Below are 13,194 nucleotides of genomic sequence, written 5' to 3'. Positions count from 1 at the left end.
GCAGGCCAGGTTGAGCCAGGCACCGCTTCGCTTGGCAGGAAGTAAGGCAGAGGTCAGGGATACGTGTCCATGCTGCAGCTTTCAGAGGCAGAAGGCAGAAAGGGCTCGAAAACAGAAATCAGGGCCTAGCTCGGCAGAGCCAGGAAAAAACGTAAAAGTGTACCATGTAAAGACGTTGGCATGGTATGGTTAGGAACTGAATTATCGATCCATTCATGGTGGATCTGAAAGAGGACATGTTAACGTTGGACGCAAATGTATTTGCGTCTTCATATTTGGTCATGGAGGGAAATAACATGTACTTAAAGCACGTACATGGAGCCGTTGGGGTACACGTTAGGGGACACACTTGACCATAAAAATTTCAATTACCTCACAGAGCTGAGACCCATGGAGGCAACCTGAAGCCTGGGGCCCGCCATCTTGGAAAGCCCACGAGACGCTAACCGTGCAGCCCCCGAGTAACCCTAGAAGCTGTGCATTGGGGTTTGAGAAGCCCCAGCCCTGAGCCTCTCTTGCACTGAAGCTCACCCCTCCACACTCACCGAGTGCTGCGTGGGGCTCTTCTGCATCTTTTGGCTCAACATGTTGGCCCGGTCACTTGCCCGTTGGCTTGTGGCCCCTGTGTCAACGAACCTTGAAAACTAACTTGTGATTCTGGTTGCTCCAGATTTGCCCTCGCTCCCCTGTAAAGGAGCACCCGTTCTGACCCTCCTGGTCCGAGCACAACGCCATCTTTGAATCCTGCGTGGGTTGCCCTTGCCAAGGGCTGTTTGCTCCAATCCGGAAGCCGACACAGCCGACAGCGAGAGCCTTTGTGGGACAGCTCGGGATCCACTCCTGGACATCCTCGGTGCCCTAGAGTCCACGTGGCAGCGGAGAGAAGCAACCTGTCAGCGACCTGAAAGGTCCCGACATTGCCTGGTTCCTTCTGGCTCCACCCTGGTCACTGCTAAGACCCCTCGGCTTTCAGATCATCTTTAACTTCGATCCACCCTTAGATCACACCGGACACTTCTCGTCTCGACGCCTGCAGCATCTTCAGCTCCAAGCACCAGCAACCTGCGTGACAAAACCCGACACTACTTCGTACCTGTGCACTTGCTTCCTGTGGGTGAGGTAACTCAGCAACACCAGTGTTCCCACACTGGTACACACCTCTAGTGTATGTGTCTTAAGTTTCGTCCTTCTAGGTTGAGCGGAAGTATCTTTAAACTATAACTTTATAACTTTTACACACCATTGACTTTACATTGGTGCATGCCTGTACTTTAAGCGTTGCACCCGAATCCCGCGGGCTTTTCCCGACTTCAGCATTGCTAGTCCCGACTGCTCCCAGCGATTCCCTAGGCCCTAGGTCTAACCACTGTTCGATTGGTATCTCTTATACCACTTTCTTAATATATGGTTTGAGTGGCCACCCGCCCTCATCCATAATTGTGCAACTTTCATATGTTTAACTGTGCTTTTGTTTAAACGCTTGTGCCTCTGCACTCATAAAGAGTACAGAGGATTATTCTAGTAATAATACATATATTTTTATAGTATATACTTGTGTGGTGTGCTTTCATTTGATATTACAGGATAGTGATTGGTAAAACAGCTTGCTTAACACGACCCCTTAAGTTAAGCCTTTAAGGCTGCTTAGTCCATGCTACCATCAGGATAGCTTGTCTATAAGGTTGACTTACAACCAGACACCATAAGGGATTGTTTGGACTGATACAAGGTGGTTCCAGAATTGAAAACATCATATATCAGGCCAACTTCTCACATTGGTGTGCAGCGGTGCAGGTTTGAGCTTGCTGTTGCTTTACCATTGCAATCTTTTTATCAAATTGAAAGATCACATTAACTACCTTAGGTACATATAAACAAAAGCTTAGCATATTAAAGTTCTACTGAACTTAGTAGTTGTAGATCAAAGGGCTTAGCACGCCCTGCCTACAACTTACTAGCAAGGTACAGTAGGAAAACACTTAGTGTAGGTAAGTGCACCACTTGCACCTCACTAGCAGTCATGTCTGGCACAGGAGGAGCTTCAGGCTCTGCACCTGTGACAGTTGACCTTACCAAAGCAACTTCCAGCTATGACAAACTTAGCCATAAAGACTTGAGTGCCTTATGCATTGCAAGAGGGCTAAAAAGGGGTCACAACCCCACCATTCCTTCCCTGATAGCCATCCTGGAAAAGGATGACTTAGATAAGGCGAGTGCAGTTCCCTTAGATGCAGGAGATGGAGTGAACCCCCTGAGGATGAGGACACCCCAGTGGTGGACGAAGAAGAAGAGGAAGAAGAGGAGGAGGAGGACTCAGAAGTAGATGAGTCAGTTCAGAGGGGTAACCAGGTCATAGTTGGCAGGCTTAACCAGACCAACTTAGATCTACATGGGAATGAAGAGGGCCAGAGCCTCCCCAGACCATACACCATCATTCCCTTGGGTAATAGGAGAGTGAGATCCCCTTCCAGGGAGTCTCACCTTTCTAGTGCCTCCAGGGAATCTCAAAGGGGAATGACTTCCCCCCAGAGGAAAGAGCAGAGGGCCAGGATGAGGGCTGTCCAACTTCAGATAGAGAGGGATGAGATAGCCTTGGCTCAAGCTAAACTTGCTTTAGCAAGAGAACAAAAGTTGTGTGGATCAGATACCACTGGTGGCAGCAATATTCCTAAAGAGAAAGACAGGGCCTATGATAATAGAAACCTGACAAAAATTGTGCCCACCTACAAGGAAGGGGATGACATCCACAAATGGATGACTGCTCTTGAGAGAGCCTGCATGGTACAGCAGGTTCCTCAGGAACAGTGGGCTGCAATTTTATGGTACTCCTTTTCTGAGAAAGGGAGGGATAGGCTCCTCACAGTTAGACCTGAGGATGGCAAAAACTACTCTGCCCTGAAGAGTGCTCTTATTGAAGGGTTTGGCCTAACCACTGAGCAATACAGGTTGTTGTTCAGAGATACCCAAAAAGCTCAGACTCAGGACTGGACTGATTTTGTTGATTGTGCCACTAAGGCTCTGGACGGTTGGCTGCAGGGAAGTAAAGTCTCAGACTATACAGGATTGTACAATCTGATAATGAGAGAGCAGATCCTTAATAACTGTCAGAACCAGCTGTTGCATCAACACCTTATTGACTCTGATCTGACCTCTCCCCAAGAATTGGGAAAGAAGGCAGACAAATGGGTCAGAACAAGGATTAAGCAGAAACCCCAGAACCAAGGTGGTGACCAGAAGAAAACAGACCAGAAGGGTGGGGATAAGAAAGATAAAGAAAAAGACCAGAAGTCTTTTTCAGGCTCCCAAAATTCTAATAAGGAGGGTGGTTCCCAAAATGGTAACAAAAACAAGAAGAAGAAGAATGATGGCCAAAAGAAACCTTGGTGCAATACCTGTAAGTCCATTTCCCATTGGGGGAGTGAATGCACCAAGAAAAATCCAGTCCCTACCACTGCAGCTCCTAAAGCACCTGCACCCCCTAGTACAGTCAGCAGTGGTAGTACACAGCCAACGGGTTTAGTAGGGTTAACCCTGGGTACTGAGATGGAATCTGGCCTAGTCAGAGTCCCTACTCATGCAGTTCTGCTCTATGATGTGGACCTATCTCAGTCCACTACTATGCGTCCCAGTAACTTGGGCAAGTATAGGCAGACGCCTTTGATTAATGAGAAACTGGCTCAGGCCTACAGGGACACAGGTGCCAGTGTCACTATGGTGACACCTGACACCTGACTTTGTGGACCCTGGAAAGTTTGTACTAGGTGAGAATTATCTAGTGACCAATGCAAGCAATGCCACTACTACACATAGTGTGGCTGTTGTGAACTTCTCCTGGGGAGGGGTAAGTGGCCTAAAGAAAGTTGTTGTGAGCGCAGACCTCCCAGTAGACTGTCTGTTAGGCAATGATCTGGAAAACTCAGTTTGGTCAGAAGTGGAGTACAGGACTCATGCAGAAATGCTAGGGATTTCAGCACATGTCCTTGCAGTGACAAGGACTCAGGCTAAGAAGTGCCTTCCTGAACCAGTGGTGGATCTTGGAACAATAGACCAACCACAACCCAAGAAGAAGAGCAAGAGGGTTAAGGCTGTGCCTTCCCACTTGCCCCAGGTTGAGGATCAGACTTCACAGGAAGCTGGTTCTGCAGTCCAAGAGGAGACTGTCTCTGAGGAGCTTGAACCTGATCAGGTTGAGTTACTGGGGACAGGGGGACCCTCAAGGGCAGACCTGGGGCAGGCCCAATTAGATTGCCCTTCTCGTGAACCCCTCAGACAGCAGACTGCTGCTGAGGCTGCAGGGAATGCTCAAGGTACCCAACAAGCCCATTGCACTGTGGGTGATAGGGTGTGGTAAACTTGTAGTTCACTCCACACTGCTTCCACATTGCCTTTAAGTATCCAGACATGAAGTTGGTACCTCTGTCTGAAAGAACCTCCTTTGTAAAACCCACTCTTGAGAAAACTTCAAGAAGGGCCTTTGCCACAACAGGTGCTGTTGTGGTCCTCAGGGGAATTGCCTCTGGATACCTGGTGGCATGATCCACTACCACCAGTATAAATCTGTGCCCAGATGCTGTTTAAGGATCCATGGGACCCAAAATGTCATTTCCAACTCTTTCAAGGGGTACCCCCACCACAGGTAGTGGTATCAGGGGGGCCTTTGTTGTGCCACCTGACTTACCACTGGCTTGGCAAGTGACACAGGAGCGACAAAACTCCTTGACATTTTCTGACATGTGAGGCCAGTGAAAGTGAGGGACAAGCCTATACCAAGTCTTGTTCTGGCCTACGTGTCCTGCAAGGGGAATATCATGGGCCAAGGTAAGAAGGAAGCCCCTAAATTGCAAAGGCATGACCAACCTCCTGGTGGCACCAGGCTTGGGGTCTCTAGCCTCTGAATAAAGGAGCCCATCATCCCAATACACTGTATGTATTTCGATTCGATTTCTACTTATGGGACAGTTACAGCACACTTGTGGTAGTGTGTGACTTGTCCTAAGGCCGTGTAACACATTGACAATGTGGGTAAATGGCAACTAGACTCATGCCTGTGGGTCTTGTCAGGAACAATACTATAGGTAGCAAATGTAAGATGTAGTAGGCCAACAAATAGTTTTGAAATATTAATTTGAGCACTATCTAAGGATCAGCAGATCTACAGGAAGAGCACACTGTGCTGCAGTACCATGTCACATATACCTTTGCTACAACCTGGACCACAGTGGGTAGTAATCATTGCCGGGGTTTGCTCTCTGCATACTTACCATAGTCATCTCACATTACCATCACATTCACAAGTCTTACATAAGTAAGTTTACATCTGTTATCCATCCACAACAAGACATAGGGCCAGATGTACGACCATAGCCTTTTGCGACTCGCAAATTGCAACAAATTGAAAGTCGCAAAATGCTATTTATTTATTTATTTGAGTTTTATATAGCACTGGCTAGACCCGTAGGTATCAGAGCGCTTTACAGAGTATCAGTACGAAGAAAGTTACACAGGTTACAGAACAATTACATAATGTTACACAGTAGCAAAAGAAAACACGATTTGGGATATGAGAAAACTCGAGGATGGCAATGAGTGGACGTGTGATGAGGCAGAAAACAGCAGGAGATATAACAGTAAAAACTGAGGCAAGAAACAGCCTAAGGGGCCGACGAGGAAAAAGGGGGAGCACAAAAAGGAAAGGGGATGAAAAACAGGTAAGGACAGGGAAGTGCGAGGAAAACAAAACAGAAAAGGCACTAGAGATGTAAACAAAATCCGAAGAACGAGGAGTAGGTCCGTGGCGAACAAGAGACAATTTCAAAGTCATCTAGCAGGAAACAGGGATTGCTAAAATGGCGGGTTGAGGGTAGGAGAGGCAGTGGAAAATAGTCCCAAAATGGCAGGGAGCATAAGGGTCCAGGAACCAAAAAGGCTAAGTCCGGAAAAAAGAAAAATAAGCGCTGATTTAATGGAGAGGCACTAGAAGGGGAAAAAGATCCGAAAGTCAGGGGTGCAGCAATCTATTTTCGAGTCACAGCCATGCAGTCCAATGCCAAGTGTTCTCGGCAGCGGTGTCCAATCTGTTGTCGATATGTCTCGAGAGGAACTGTTATGGGCGCCAGGGCTACAGATCAAGATAACAGGAGGCAGCAAAGTTGGAAACCAGCATGGGTACTTCTCCGGCATGGAAGGGAGAGTAACTCAAAACGCAATGTAGCGCAGCGCTGATAGTTCTTACCTCCTGTAAGTCTCAAAATCGTCCCAGTTGACAAGCTGGAGGTGAGGTAACTGTAGGGGAAGGCAGCAGTAAGCGAGCCAAGAGGCAGGGGGAGAGTCAGGAGGGGAGAACCTCCGCCCTTCTCCTCTGCAGCTATCCAGAGCGATCAGAGAGGCATCAGCAGCTTTGAAAGGATTCCGCTGAAACGTTGAACACCAGGGACATCAGAGAGAAGACGGGGGAGGAGGAAGCTGAGCAGCGGAGTTGAGAGGGGAGCTGTGACCAATGCCCGGCTGAGTAGGTGTCGGCAGTCGTGAGATACCTGGGCCAGACTCCCCTATAGCTGAACAGAGCGGCTAAACCGGACATCAGCCAGGCTGCTCATGGAACTCCACGGGAGAAAGCTAGAAGCTCCACTTTTGACGAGAATTCTCATGCTCACAAGCACAGGATTGAAGCATCAAGGACAGTAGATGGGGACGGAAACCCAGATGAGTAGGTTTATCCCCAGAGGAGGTGGGAATCTAGGGATATTTAGCCAAAAAGGCTAAGTCTGTTTGTGATTCCCAATGGAATTGCAAGTTGCATGCCTGAAGAATATTAATGAGGCTATCGCAATTTGAGACCCCATTGGGAATGGCTAGCTCTCCCGGGGATGGTGGCCTGCTGGGGTCAGTAGGGACTGCTTTTAAATAAAGCAGTTTTTTTAAATGCAGCCCATTTTCCTTAAAGAAAGAGATGCATTTAGAAAATAAAAATGAAACTTTTCAGTTTCATTTTTTAAGGGCATGCAATGGTCCCTGTGACCACTGCCTGCCCTTAAAAAATAATTGTGCATGCAGTCCTAAAGGGGAAGGGGTCCCCTGGGGACAACTTCCCATTTGTGAGTGCCTTGCCACCCTTCTGAGAAGGGTGATAAACTGCAAGTGTTTTGTGACCGCAATTGCAGTCACAAAACATTCATTACAAGGTTTTGGAGTCATTATTAGGAAGGGACGCCCTTGAAACGTTCCTTCCAAATAGCGAGTCGCTAACCCTATTTTGTGAGTCGCTAATTGATTAGGGACTCACAAAATATGGTTGGTGTATGGACCGCACGTTTTTTACGGTCACAAACGGGGCTAAAAACCCTTTGCGACTGCAAAAAACAAGCATACATCTGGCCCATAGTCTTTATGATGATCTCTGAATAGGTTTGTGATGTATCCTTTACTCCCAACCAAGAGGTTTGAGAGGACTGATGTGTGCTGGGAGATTTGGGGTACTATACATATATCTGAGATTAACTATTTGTGCACCTTACATTATACATACACAAGTCATGCAATCAAACATAAATCAATTCCTTTGCAGATTGAACAAGATCTGCATGTGAACCCACAATAGGCAACATTACCCTTTAGCATGCAGTTATATAGTTGCATGGCACAGGGATAGGATATAGGGCTACTCCCACAACACAATTGAGTTTTATCACAACAAAGTAAAGAGCACGATGATTCATCATATGATTGACCTAAGTAAGGACAACACATCCTAAGTGAAGTATTTGTGATTTCTCTCTGGGACTCAGAGGCACATAGTAGCCTAGGGACATGGTAAGGATGAGCTTTCATATGTCTTCAAACATAATGTAGGAAATTACCTTGTAGTGTAGTTCCTATATTCCCAATAGGCTCTGCGCATTGGAGTAATATATCCTATAGTTTTGACGTAGGACTTATGCCGACTAGGTCTCTATCGAATATACTAGACTTAATTGTGAGTGCCAGTTAGCTCAGAGGTCACTAGAAAGTTTCTCGAATAAGCAAGAAGGGATTAGTTTCTGACAACCACATAAACATGACAACTTTGTTTCCCAAGAATAAGAAGTATCTCTAGAGTCGCGGAAACAATAGATAGATATTTCACTCAGTCAATCGTGCATGCTTCATTTCATCAGAGGTGCAGAGAAATAGAGAGACGGGCATTTTCAATAAAAGTATTTATTGAACAGTCTTCTTTCTCTTGCAAGTAAAGTGAACTGCTACAATCGTAATACTGGTTACAAAGTATAATGCATACAGTAAGAAGAGTTATAAAATAATACAGTAAAAGCATGGTTTGGTTTCTAAGCAATAAAATACATACATAAATAATAAAAGACTAAAAATACTCAACTGGTGCTTCTAAAATACGCCTACCCCGATGTACCTAACCTAAGTCTAGCACGAGGGAAGAAGTAAGTATGGTGCAACATAGGTTTAGTTTGTTTTAAGCCAAGAATCTATCCAAGATTTCTCTTAGGGTCTAACCAGCTCCATACCTTAGTTTTAGAATGAAGGAGGTTTGGTATCTCTGTCTCTCTCAGACTCGTATTCCTAACACCCCGCAAGGGGAGCTTGGAAACACTGGAGCTGGATTCTCAGCGAGAGAAAGGCAGCCTCTCTGTCAGTGCGTCAGCTGGAGGGTCGGCTTCATTCGGCACTTGCTGTAGCGAGCTGTGTCAGGCAAGTAGATAGTTGAGCTGCTCCTGAACCACTGTGTGTTTGCTAGGGCAAGTGTAGGCATATTTACACCTTGAAAGTGCCTGGTTTGACGTAAGGTTGGACATAATAACGTCACAAAAGAACCCCAAGGGAATGGTAGTTCTTTGAAAACGCCATGATTTCTAGGACAAATCAATATTCAAGCAAGGGGAAGTCCCTAACTGCTGAAGCCGAGTTTTCCAAGAAATCGCTGAGGCTTTTTGGAACTAGTAGAAGTAGCTTATGCTTGCCCTATCCAATCAAAATCCTGGCGAAAGTAGTCAGCAAAAGCCTCTCTTGTTATCTGGAGGACAACCTTTTGCTGGACAAGGACCAATTTGGATTCCGTCCAGGTCACGGCACAGAGACCGCCTTGGCGACCGTACCGGACAATCTGCGGATGCGAGCTGACAGTAGGAGTGACACCATTTTGGTATTACTCGATATGTCGGCCGCATTCGATACGGTGAGCCATGTAATACTGTTGGAAAGGCTGGAGAGTATAGGGGTGTCAGGTCAGGCTTTGAAATGGCTGAGATCTTACCTATCAGGAAGACAGCAGATGGTGAATTTGGCACCTTTCACCTCTAGTAAGTCTTTAGTGCAATATGGGGTACCGCAGGGCTCTGCGATCAGCCCTGTCCTGTTTAACATCTACCTTCAGCCTCTGTTCCCTATAATTAAATCTTTCGGCATTGACTTGGTCAATTATGCCGACGACACTCAACTGGTGTTCTCCCTTGAAGGGAAACCAGCAGTGTCGATGGACCTCTTCCAGGAGTGTATGCGGCAGACGGCTGGATGGCTCAGGAGCAACTCCCTACAATTCAATGGTGGGAAGACAGAGGTGGTTTACTGCCCCACGGCCAGACTGTCCCAACAGCTACCCCTGGAGTTCAGGCTTACACCTGAAGAGGAACCTCTTACTCCAGCTAAAATGGTGCGAAACTTGGGAGTCTGGGTGGACAGCAACCTTCAAATGGAATCACAGGCTAATAAGACTGTGGGGGTGTGTCTATCCCTGTTGCGTATGCTACGCCAGATCCTTCCATTACTCCCTAAAGATATGCGTGCCTTGGTAGTGAGGAATATAGTGCTGAGTAGGCTGGACTAATGCAACTCCCTGTATTTGGGAGCGCCGCAATACATCTTTCAGGGATTGCAGAGAGTCCAGTCTATGGCGGCAAAGATGGTGCTGAATAAACAACGTAGGTCCTCAACAGCGTTGGCCTTGAGAGAACTTCACTGGTTGCCCATCAGGGAAAGGGTGCATTTTAAATCACTCTGCATTGTATTTAGAGCTGCGCACAACTTGGGTCCTATTCCGTTACGTGAGAAATTTACGTGGTATAATCCAAAAAGGCAGCTACGATCTTCTAGTACAGGCCTGTTGACGACTACTAGATTTAGGCGCTCCAGGATGGGGGGGAGGGCCTTTAGTGTGGTGGCCGCCCAACTGTGGAATGGACTGCCACAGAACACTAGACAGGCCAACTCGCTGATGGAATTCAGAAAGAGCCTGAAAACTTGGCTCTTCCCTAGAACTGACCTTTAACACTGCCTCTACGGTTGCTTTGGTTGCATGTAGGATGATTGTTCTAAGTCTGAGCGCCAGGATACCCGTAGGGTGACAGTTGCGCTATATAAAAGCTCAATTCAATTCTTGTATTTGGACTGGATGGGCTAAGTCTAAATATGGGCATAATTTCTATGCCTATATAAGGGCAAGGTGAATTGTACCTACATAAGGGCATGAATCAGGAAAATTACACTAGGGTCCGAAAACGCTATACAACAATCTTTTCCTCTGGTGAGCTATAAAGCAGGCCAAAAAGGGGAAGGACCTCTCCAACCAGTGTCTCCCGCTTGTCTGGTGTGAAGGCATGGGCTTTTTCACCTGCTTGGCCTGCCATGGTTGCTCTTAGAGGTGGCACACTTCAGCTGTTATTGAGAAAGTTTTAATCCCAGCAGTGTCAGTAGGCAAGTGGACTTGATTTCAAATAGCAGCAGGCATGTACACTGCGTACGCAGTCATGAGCATAGACGTACACATCCATTGGGCTGTGGCAGTCACATTCCCCAATGTTAGTCTATGGCTTACTCTGCTGTGAAGAAAACTGCCCAATACAGGGTCATTGACTGCAGGCGGCAGAGCGTTACATTTGTCCCATATGTGAGGTCTGGCTTTCACCATGTTAGCAGTTGTATAGACAGTATTGGTGATGGTATTTTACTGGTTGCTGAGGCTGTATTTGTGATAGTAAAGTGCATCACCACCACCACAGGTTTTTAGCAAACATGTTTAGTTTAGAAATGCTCTTACCCATGTAATGTCTAGAATGAAACTTCATCTGTGTAGTGCATTATTGTGCACAAAGATAGACTGTGAGTGGTGCACTGTAAACAGTAGTTGGCGGTAATAGTTGAATTGCTACCCTCTCTACAGTGGGAATCAGAAATCCTTTTGATGATGTGCACAGTTTTGTTATATACTTGTGAGGGCCAGCTTGGAGATGACAGGTTGATGTTTAAGATCTGCCAATGATGATGTACAATTTGTACTGCTTTATGAACCATTGCTGTTCAGACACATGACTTCTGCCTTAGTGCTCACATATGTTACTCTACACACTGACCAAAATAAAGTTTGTGTTTCTCCATACATAGGTACCCTGGGAGAGGGAGGAGATGCCAGCCTCCTGTGTACAGCTAATTTCCAGACCTACCCACCATGTGTTCTGTTTAAACAGACAAACAATAGTGGATCTGTGTCATCAGTTGAAGCCTGACTTTCTACCTCACCTCAGTAACCCTACATCAATACCACCATTAGTTAAACTCATGTTTGTTTAGCATTTTTTGGCCACAAGTTCTTTTGAATTCGCTGTTGCTATTTCAAGTAGAATATCACAACCTATGTTCAACCGGGTCCTCAATAAGGTGCTAGCAGCACTTTTGTAACATGTGGGCAGCTACATCCAATTCCCCGGACGTCAGAATTTAGCTACTGTGAAGGTAGATTTCTGTGGATTAGGTCACATCTCACATGTCATTGGATTTCTGATGTCACCCATATTGGCTTACTACCACCATATGACAGGGAAAAAGTCTACAGCAACAGAGAGAACTTCCATTCTCTCAATGTGCAAGTTGTCAGCTTATTGGATTTTTATATCTCAAATGTCTGTGCCCAGTTCCCACATGACTCCTTCATACTACAGAACAACACCATACTTCAGCTGCTGTCACAACTACTACTGGCTTGTAGGTGAGTGTGATCTGTCCTTACTTTGTGTGGGAAATGTCAGGTAGTATGATCTCAAAGTGTGTACCTAAATATTGCCTTTTTGCTTATCTTCCACCTAGGAGACTCGGAGTATCCCAAAAGGCCATGGTTGTTGGCATCATTTAGGAATCCCACAATGCTATAGGAAGTCCACAACAGGTGGAGCGGGCTTTTGGTCTCCTGAAAGCCAGATTCAGATCTCTGGACAAGACTGAGGAAGCCCTCCCTTACTCACCTGGGTAGGTGTGTATAATCACTCTGGCCTGCTGCATTCTCCACAACATTGCCCTGCGAAGGAAAATCCCTTACATCACAGAGGATGCAGGCCTGAAATGCCAAATGAAGATGATAATAGTGGTGATAACTAAATTGCTGACTTGTGTCAGGATCTCATCCAGAACTTTGTCTCCTCAGTGTAAGTATGATGTGAGATGTGATGTAAGGTGTTGGTATTGTAAGTGTAGCTTTGTTCTGCTGTAAATGTTGCTTTGGATGGTGTTCTCTAGAAGTTGACAATGTGATATGTGTCATTTGTATATTTTCTCAGCTAATCTCTCTATGTTGCTTTGTTATAGGTACCTTCAACATGTCATCTTCAGTTAGACATTTCAGAATTGTGACATTAGTAGGTATATGAAGAAGTTCAGATGTACAAAGTTGTATGAAGGTGGATACCTGACTATGGTTACCCCAGATTTTTTGCCTTGTGTTTAGCTGGTTTTCGACTTAGTTAGCCTGGTTCCCTGCTAATCAGGGCCCCAGGCTATCTGCTCTCTCTGTAAAATGGACTCCATGCACCCGAAGGTACATAACCAATCTGGTACTGGACACCTTATCAGCCCCTGTACAGTGCACTTTAGGTGCCCAGGGCATAGGTGCATGCAAGGCCTACCAGGGGCTGCAGCATATCGTTTGCCACCCCTGGCTGGACCTTAAATTGACACAACTGGCTGATCACTCAGCTGGGGCAAGGTGGTGTAATCACCCCTTGCTTAGATATAGTATACCTATATCTAAACCAATATCTGGACACATATATACCTATAAGTCACTCCTATGGCAGGCCTTAACAATCCTGGAGGCAGAGTGCTTGGTTTTATGTGAGATGGTGCTCTAGCACGAGCTGAGCCTGTCTGCAGCTGTCGGGACCAACTCCCTTAGCTGTTCCGGGATATTGCCATACCATATAC

The sequence above is a fragment of the Lissotriton vulgaris genome, chromosome 8 (genome assembly GCF_964263255.1).
Source record: "Lissotriton vulgaris chromosome 8, aLisVul1.2, whole genome shotgun sequence".
Lineage (NCBI taxonomy): Eukaryota > Metazoa > Chordata > Amphibia > Caudata > Salamandridae > Lissotriton > Lissotriton vulgaris.
Note: the sequence above shows the minus strand (reverse complement) of the source record.